This window comes from Battus philenor, unplaced genomic scaffold (genome assembly GCF_028537555.1).
Source record: "Battus philenor isolate CCGP_79_NKW_IND1 unplaced genomic scaffold, ilBatPhil1.0.hap1 SCAF_15, whole genome shotgun sequence".
Classification (NCBI taxonomy): Eukaryota; Metazoa; Arthropoda; class Insecta; order Lepidoptera; family Papilionidae; genus Battus; species Battus philenor.
In genome coordinates, this window is record NW_027181677.1 from 123,953 (window position 1) to 132,274 (window position 8,322).

Here is an 8,322-nt window from a genome sequence, read left to right on the forward strand (position 1 = left end):
GCTCCGCACGATCAGTCTCTGTAGCGGCCTCTTTGTTTCACATGACGTGCTAAAGGTATTTTAACGCGTGTGAGGAAGTGATTGCCGCGCGGTGTTGTGCGCACACTTTTTAATTTGCTTTGTTTTTGGTTCATACGGAAGGGTTTTTAAAATTTCAATAAAATAACATAGGATTGTGCTTCACAATGGCAGCGTTCCACTTTCAATTCATTAGCAGACGCGTTTGTTACGAAATTAAAATATCTAAGTGACGTCGATGTCAGAGAACCACTTCCAGTGCACCGGAGCGGTCAACGGACTTAGGCGCGGGGAGAACACGTCTGCTTCTAGACGGACTCTAGTCAACTGGCTGGTGATCAATCAAAATCACTTTTGGACATTGCTATCGTTTTTTCGGATGCATTATGTACGGGTGTCTTGCTATTAAACGACAACTAGGTTCGAAACGAGTACTGCACATCTGCAAATCACGTAAAGCACTAAGTAGCGGCAACAGCTTGTAGCAGTCGATATAAAATAATCCAGCAGTGGAGAGCTAGTTTAAATGAATACGAATGAAAGCGAAAACAAGACATAAACACGCGAGACATAAACACGGAGCGGACGAGCCGGGCGCGGCCTGTTGTTTGTACGTTTTGCTCTCAGTAACGACCGCCGCCGAGCGGCTGCGTGTGATCATATAATACTAATTATTATTGTGCGTAATGAAGCTGTATTTCGGATAAGATAATACACACAACCGCGCGAGAATAGTTTTAACTATATAAAATAATTATATTGATAAAATAAAATAATTATAACAATATTTACGTGTTGAATAGACTTGAGTGATGTTTGTATATTGAGAAAAATCAAACTTGAGGCTGAAAAGATTTTTTACCGAAAAATAAGTTTTGAATGACAAGGATTTGTTTTCGTTACCGCGGCAATTAAAAACTTAAAAAGGAAATGTAGAACCTTGCGTAACTTAAGTCTTTCGTTCGTTTCGATTTTGTTATGAATTCCTTAGCTTTGAGAACATTGCTGACGCCTTTATTAATTCGAGTACGTTTTAAACGCGGCGTATAAGGATTTAACAAAAAATATAAACTAAACGTGTAAAAGGAGCAGACTTTATTAATGTTTATACAACGAGTTCGATGCATCAGGCTGTGGACGGTAAGCTACTATGTGTAGTGGACGGTGGGCGCCGTGGGCGCTGTGGGCGCTGTGGGCGCTGTGGGCGCCTTGGGCGCTGCGGGCGTTGCGCGCGCAAGGCCGCCTCGGCCCGTCGCGAGGCGCTCGAAGCTTCTTCGCGGAGTCACCTCGGCAACAGATTCGTTTAGTTTCCCGAGCAGGTCGTCAATTCTTTGCGGGCGCAGGATAATTTGATACCGAGCGATCGGCAAACCTTAGATTTGAAAGTCAAATCAAGTTTGGAATTTTTCTATGACATCATGGTTTCAATATGCAGGAAAATTCCAAAAGTACTAGCGCCATGCCTGAGAGAGTTCGGCGTGCAGTCCCGCGCCGCCTGAAAGTGTGTTCATCGCGTATTCAACATATTTCATTTTGTCTGTTGGCATTGGTTATTTTCGTAAATGAATTGTTTTCGCGACGCAAAGTGCGGAGGAGTAAATGAAAGAATCGTAAGCCATAAACGGCGTTCCTGGTGCCACGAGCGCGCCGCAATAAGCGGACATCCTCGCACAAGCACACAGGCCTGGTCGCCGGCACGCCGCGGGGCAATCGCGAGGCCTGGCGTCGAGCGCCGCGTGCTCCACGAGTCGCTGTTGTCGCGTCCATTCAGCGTCTCGGACACCTCGACTCCTGGTTACAGTTCCCACCGTTTTTTGTTTAAAAAAAACAAGTAGTTCACATCTTGATCCGATTCGCCGTGGCGAAGCGCTGCAGTTATTCAAACTACTTCGGAAACCTACGCTTGAACATTAGGTATTTCGTTGGCTTATCAGTTCACCCGCCGCCAAGAGCGCTATGGAGTGAATGGACGCGAAAGTGCCTGAGAAGCACACGGGCCTGGGTTACCACTCGAAGTACGTTAAGCGATGCTATTCCCGCGGCTCGGGGGCCGAACCATGGCGTCGTGCGCTGCTAATGCTGGGCTGTGCACAAAAAATTTGTGGTTTTGTTTCAATTCGTGTCTTACGTTTCTTGAGCAATAGTTTAATATCACTTTTTTATTTACATCGGCCTCGGCAACTTTACGTGAATGTGATGCGATTTTCACAAGTTGCTCGTCGTTATGCAATTCCTCGCTCACCACCTGCGCCACCAGCGCAACGCACCAACAGCGCGCGGTGCTCTGCAGTGCGATCACCACTCAACGTCTAACAGCTCAGCGCGCAACCGGTTGCCGCGAAATTTGAATTTCAAATATCGAATTGTCAGCGCACAAACAAACGTGTTGCGGAACTCCGCCCCGCACCGTCCCCCACCGCCCCGCGTTGCTCCGCGTCACCGATAGCACCTTATCTCGCGGATGAGTTTAAAAAAACAACAGCCGGCGTAAACAACTTATGGCTTGCAATTCTTTTGATTATAATATCTAGCAAACATTACCAGCAGCCAATAACAATTCTATGTCTAACGACAGAAGGTTTAAAATGGACGGCCGCGGCGCTCGCGGGCTGGCGTCGCGCAAGTGTCAAGGCCGGCCCGGGCCCGCGCGTTTATTTTTAGCGACTCCGCGCTAATTAATTAAGGCGATTGAGAAATTTCAATTAAAACAACTCGTTTTCAATTTTAATTTTTTAATAACAAAATAAAACGAGTTCGAACTCAACGCGACCAGGTTGGGTGTGGTCTGACGAAATGTGTTTGCGAAGATTGAGAGTAAGGTTCATGTAAGACAGCGCGCCGCTCGGGTGGAGGACGACCTCGATCCCCAACAGCTGGGAAAAAAGAAAGATCGCGTGCATCGGTCAGGGTTCATTGGCAGCGAGCGCACTGTAACACTGTATTAAACTAAAACAAGATTATATTTTAACGATAGTTTTCAATTGGTATTGTGCATGTGCTCGTTGTCTTCTTCTCTTTTACTTGCTCGTTGACAGAAGTGATCATTTGGCCAGAGGAGACCGTGCGCCGCGGAGAAGGACCGCGATGTGATGAAAATAACTTCGGTCGACCACCCGGTTGCACTGTTGGGGTGATGACTAAGTAAAACTGTTAAGATTATATCGTATACGCAGGTTACTTGTTTAAACGCCACTAAACGTTTACAGGCGCGTGCGGCGGTTCATTATAAGATAAATTGCATAATTACATGCAGAGACATGGCGAGCGAAAGCAGGAGTACAACAATGTTGATAAAGTGTTTCTAAAGTTAACAAATACAGTAAATGTCAAGCGACAACATTTGACTGAGAGCCAATTAATTGGCTACGAGACCATGCAAACAGAGCCCGCGGCAGTTGACTAGTGATTTTAGGTCCAACAAAGAGATGGGAGCAGTGCTCGACTTATACCTACTACTTGTCATTGGCGATAGGATTTTAAACATAAATTGTAATAAAACTTCAAACATTGTTTGTTGAACATCGACAAGATTATTATTATCTTATTGATATCTAAATGAATCTACCACTGAACAATGAGCGCCACAAATCTGAGAAGAACAAATGAATGTAACCATGAAGCCCAGGGAAGTAATATGTTTTTTTTCAAATATCATATTACTTACTTAATAAACATTGAAACGGTCTGCTGGTGAACACGTAATTCCTAAGATGTGCGTGCTATCTTCTATGAAGTCATAGACAGCGTAGTAACCCCTAGATGTCAAACATTCTTTGATTTTTTTAATCTAGCATTAAGAGCTTTTAAATCGTTTCCGGGATTCTGAAGCAAAAGCATCGCTACTGCTGTTGTCTTTTATTTCGCCCACAGCTTGTCATACTCGCAGGAACCAGAACTCGATGCGAGCGTCGGGAAAGACATTACGGCTTAGTGTCCGATGTCCAGCTGCTCCTTAGGAGAACGCGTCAATTAGACGTGTGACGGGGCAGCCGATCAGATCACGTCGCGGCGCGAAGCGAAAATAACCAAGAAAATCTAGTTATTTTTACACGGACCTGCAGCGCGCAGAGAAGCGTTCGTAAGCGACGTCAATTATTGTAATTACGTATCTGTTTGTTTGCGTGCGAGGACCAGCGCCTCCTCGCCGCGTCGACGGGATTCCGTTTGCAGCAGCCGTTGCGTCGGCGTTCCCATTTTGTTTGGATCATTTGTTTTTGCTCGTGTACAGACGTTTTGAAGTTTAGACGTGGTGATACATTAAAACTTTTTCATTCACGAAATACTGGCATATATACTTATCTATTGCATGCACTTGTCATAGATGTGGGCAGCGCGAGATTGGGCATCGTGACGATCTTTAGGAAGTTATAGTACCCTCCTAAAGAGCCTTACGTTGCCTCGCAGTGAACGTCTATCGGCAGATATAATGATGACGATAACGTCCTCTAAGCGGATGCAATCTCTTGCGGAAGTCACCATTGAGGATGTAGACGCGTGTGAGATCACTCACGGAAAAAGAGATTCTCAAATGTGGATGCTCAAAGTGGAAAGCAGCTACTTTATCACAGGTCAATAGCCAGCTGCGGAGTACAAGCACAGAACTCTTGTTGGTCTTGGCTTTTAAATACGAGGGGGCTATGTTGAGAACTTCGGAAGTTCTAATGGTGCACGCGCAGGCTTCCTTCCCCGCTCGCTGCACATTAGCTTCACACTGGCTGCAAGTTGGAATGCAGAGCTTTACTTGACAACTGACAACGCAGCTGGCGGCGCAGGACAACAACAAGAAAAAGTAACTATAATTGTTTTGATTAACGTGGTTCTGAATTGTGCTGAAATCCCCGAAGGATCTTTTAAAATGTAAATCAATGGATCGAACCTCCTTTCATTGGACAATCCCTGCGGACTGGCCGCTTGCATGTGGTTATGTTTGCATGCATCTCTGACCGATACCTCCATCAATACGTGACGTCAAGTATTCCTTGTATCTATGGGTCAACTTCATACGTCGAACCGGCAAGTGTACACACACGTGTGTGTGTTTAAAAATAGGTTTACATATCATAGGGCCTGACGGTGGTGCCCCGTATGTCGGACTCGATCTAGGCGTCAATGCCGACTAAAAATAATCCTCTCTCTTCGGTACCCCTGGTCCATACGGCATGGTTGTTACGCATTACTTCGCAATTACAATCGACATTGCTGGAAGCGTTTCCGTTTGTACTTTCGATCTACGATGACGACTATAATGACTGCACAACAGCACAGCTTGTTTTCTCTAGACTTTCGTTAAATTTTACTTTGCGGAGGAACAGTCATAGTCAACGTCAGCTTACGTTACAAGACGTCCAACCCCCCCAACCCCTCCCACACAGCGGACTGTCCTATAATGCTAAATGTGATATTTAATGTAACAACTGCTTATGGACCAAATAAATGAAATAAAATAAAATATAAACAAATATGACGCGAGTGCGCTCGACACTCACATTAACACAAGTGCGCTAAATGTGGTCGCGCTCGGCCGCGCCGGTACAAAGTTGTGTGTCAATACGATCAGAACCAATATTTGCCCAGCGCTGCGACGCGCGGCTCACCGGTGCCCAGTTACCGCACTGCCTGGTACTGGTGGGAGCGCATGAAATAGTTGTGAGTGTGGAGGAAATATTCCTTTTCTCATAGATATCAAGGGGCCCGTAAAATACCGGGTAGAAAGGTTGACACTGCTTTATTCACTTGTACATAGAAGCCTGGCCGTTGGTTGTGTGCGCGACAGGCACAAGATTTATTGGTCGTCACCTCGATCGCGATCAGCTTCAGCTTTTCCGTTCGTCTTTTCTCGACGCGGGCATTGTTTAATTAGTTCCACGAATTGCTTCATCGTATATAACGACGCCGGCGAGGGTTCGAAAAAGGTGGTCGCGGTTGGTGAGCAAGTCGCTGCAGATTACGATTTCATCAACAGTTTTAATCGGCTGCCGAGCCGGCATCCAACATTAAATTCATAAAAATGTTTTTTATAGCCAAATACACTTGTTCAAGTTCAACAGTTTTAGCTTCTGTTTCCTGAGAGCTGGACGTCGCTCCGTCGGCTGCGACTCTCGAAGCAAACGCCTTATCATTACTTATCGGCGAGGTGCGCGTACGATTGTGGTTTTTATTCACTTTGTAACAGGGGTCAGTGTCGCGGCGCGCTGCTCTCGGAGCTCCAGCGACTCGGCGGGCGGTGAGTCAGTAGTTAGCACACAATGGCGGGGTCGCGGGTTCGCGGTTCGTTTCTCGTTTTAATTTAACCGAAGGTCACCCGGCACCGGTGCGGAGTCGTTAGCATCGACGCCGCTGTAAGCTAAGTTTGTTTACGTATTTGATGAATCATAATTGATAACGTGGCCCCGGGTGAATTGATCAAGAAATAAATTATAATAGCAGGCAGTAGGAGCATGTGAGCGCCGCGCTTGCAGTCCAGCAGTATTACGGAGACGTCGCCATTTCCTGAAGGTCTACAGAGCAACTTCGCCACCACGTGTCACTTGACAAGAGCAAGTTCCTCCGCATCCATCGGTCCCGATCGCGGGCGTATTCACTCTCATAGATTATCTATATAAATATTTGTGGTCTTCGTATTATTTCGGGTGGTGTGATTATCCCGACAAATGGATTTAGAAGGCTGCGAAAGAGGCTTAGCGCTTTTTTTTAAGTTTTCATGAGAACAATTAACTAATGCGCCGTGGAAGCGATTAGCTCTGTTGCACAGCGCCGCGGCGGCGCGCGTTGCGTGGCGCGCTTCCTGCCTGTCCGCACGTGTCCGCACGTGTCACAAGCAGGCAGTCCGCGTGGAGTTTTATTTTTAAAAACTGTTCTGGGTGCTCGATGCGTTAGTCAAAGTTCAGTTCAGTTACTCATGTCACGAATGTCTGATAAGGATGTCCCGATATCCGAGCAGACGTAAACCTGTTATTAAACCGCATCCGCAAAACAATACGACGGCGCGCGTGCATCCAGTCCGTAGGGAAGTCACACTGGCGCCCGCTGCGAGTGGGGCGGTGTTTGCTCATGCGGTGATCAATCAGCCGGTGCCGGTGCCTTGGCGCAGCTCGCATGTCCGGCTCTGCGCATTTCGTACGCAGCCGCCGCGGGGCTAAACAGACGTAAAATGAACAAAATAATTTTGATCGAACGAGAAACTTCGCATCGACCTTAGACGCCGCGTGCTCCAGTAAACTGGTAATACTTCAATGTGCTTAATGTGAAAGGTATCAAAATAGACCAACAACACTTTTTTAAGGCACCTAGGTTGAAAGGAGATTAACATTCAAATGCTTTAACTATTAACTATATGGGAGTAAAACTAAAAACCTCTTCCATACAAATGTACAATAGAACGTATAGACATATGCTTGCGTAATATTTCCAAAGTGTAATGTGTTTTGAGAAACCTACAACTAAACAAACCGAAACGGTCGGCGGGTGGGAGCTCGCACGACAGCGCGCGGCACACGAAGCTGAGTGGCGCGCGTAGCGCTCGCGAACAAAACGAACAGAAAACAATTTATTGTTCCGCACGTCCCGCGGAACAAACAAAGACATGAGCGACCGAATAAAAGTAATTGATCGTAAATTATTTTACGTCTTAGGCTCCGTTCCGCGATCAGCGCACCGCACCCCGCCGCGCCCCGCCGCGCCCCGCCGCGCCCCGCCACGCCCCGCCGCGCCCCGCCGCCCGGCAAGGGTTGGCCGCACCCCCGCGCGGACAAACGTAAGGCCGCTAAGTAATTAGTATCGGCGCGGAGTTGACTTGCGCCGCGCGCCGCTCGGCTTGGTTACTTAGCATCACGCGCACGCGCTCCAGCAGCAGCTAAGTAATCGAGTTGTGTCGACGAAGCGCCGCAACTGTCTTTTGGATTTTAGTTATAAGCATCGTCCTTGTATAAGAAAACTGTTGCGAGCGCTTCCTCTTGGAGCTCTTGCGACTGTCGTCTTAATAGCCTCGGCGGAGCCCCGGAGCGCACACGCGGCGACGCGGGGTCTGCACCGGAACGGCGCCGCTTTTTATTGCTGCATTCGCCCGCTTTTCCTTGATGGAACATGAAAACCCGCCTCCCTCCATAACTGACACCGCCACGTGCCGACACGTTTAATTATCTTCTAAGATAAGACCTCTTTTTTTATCTTTGACGGGTCTTTGCCGTATTCTTAAAAACAAGCCAAAATTATTGACCGGCCCAAGCATTTGCTACCACCTCCTCTGTCTTCGAGCAAGATATTTCTCTCCTAAAGCCAAGCTCGCTCCCCCACGTCATGACACAT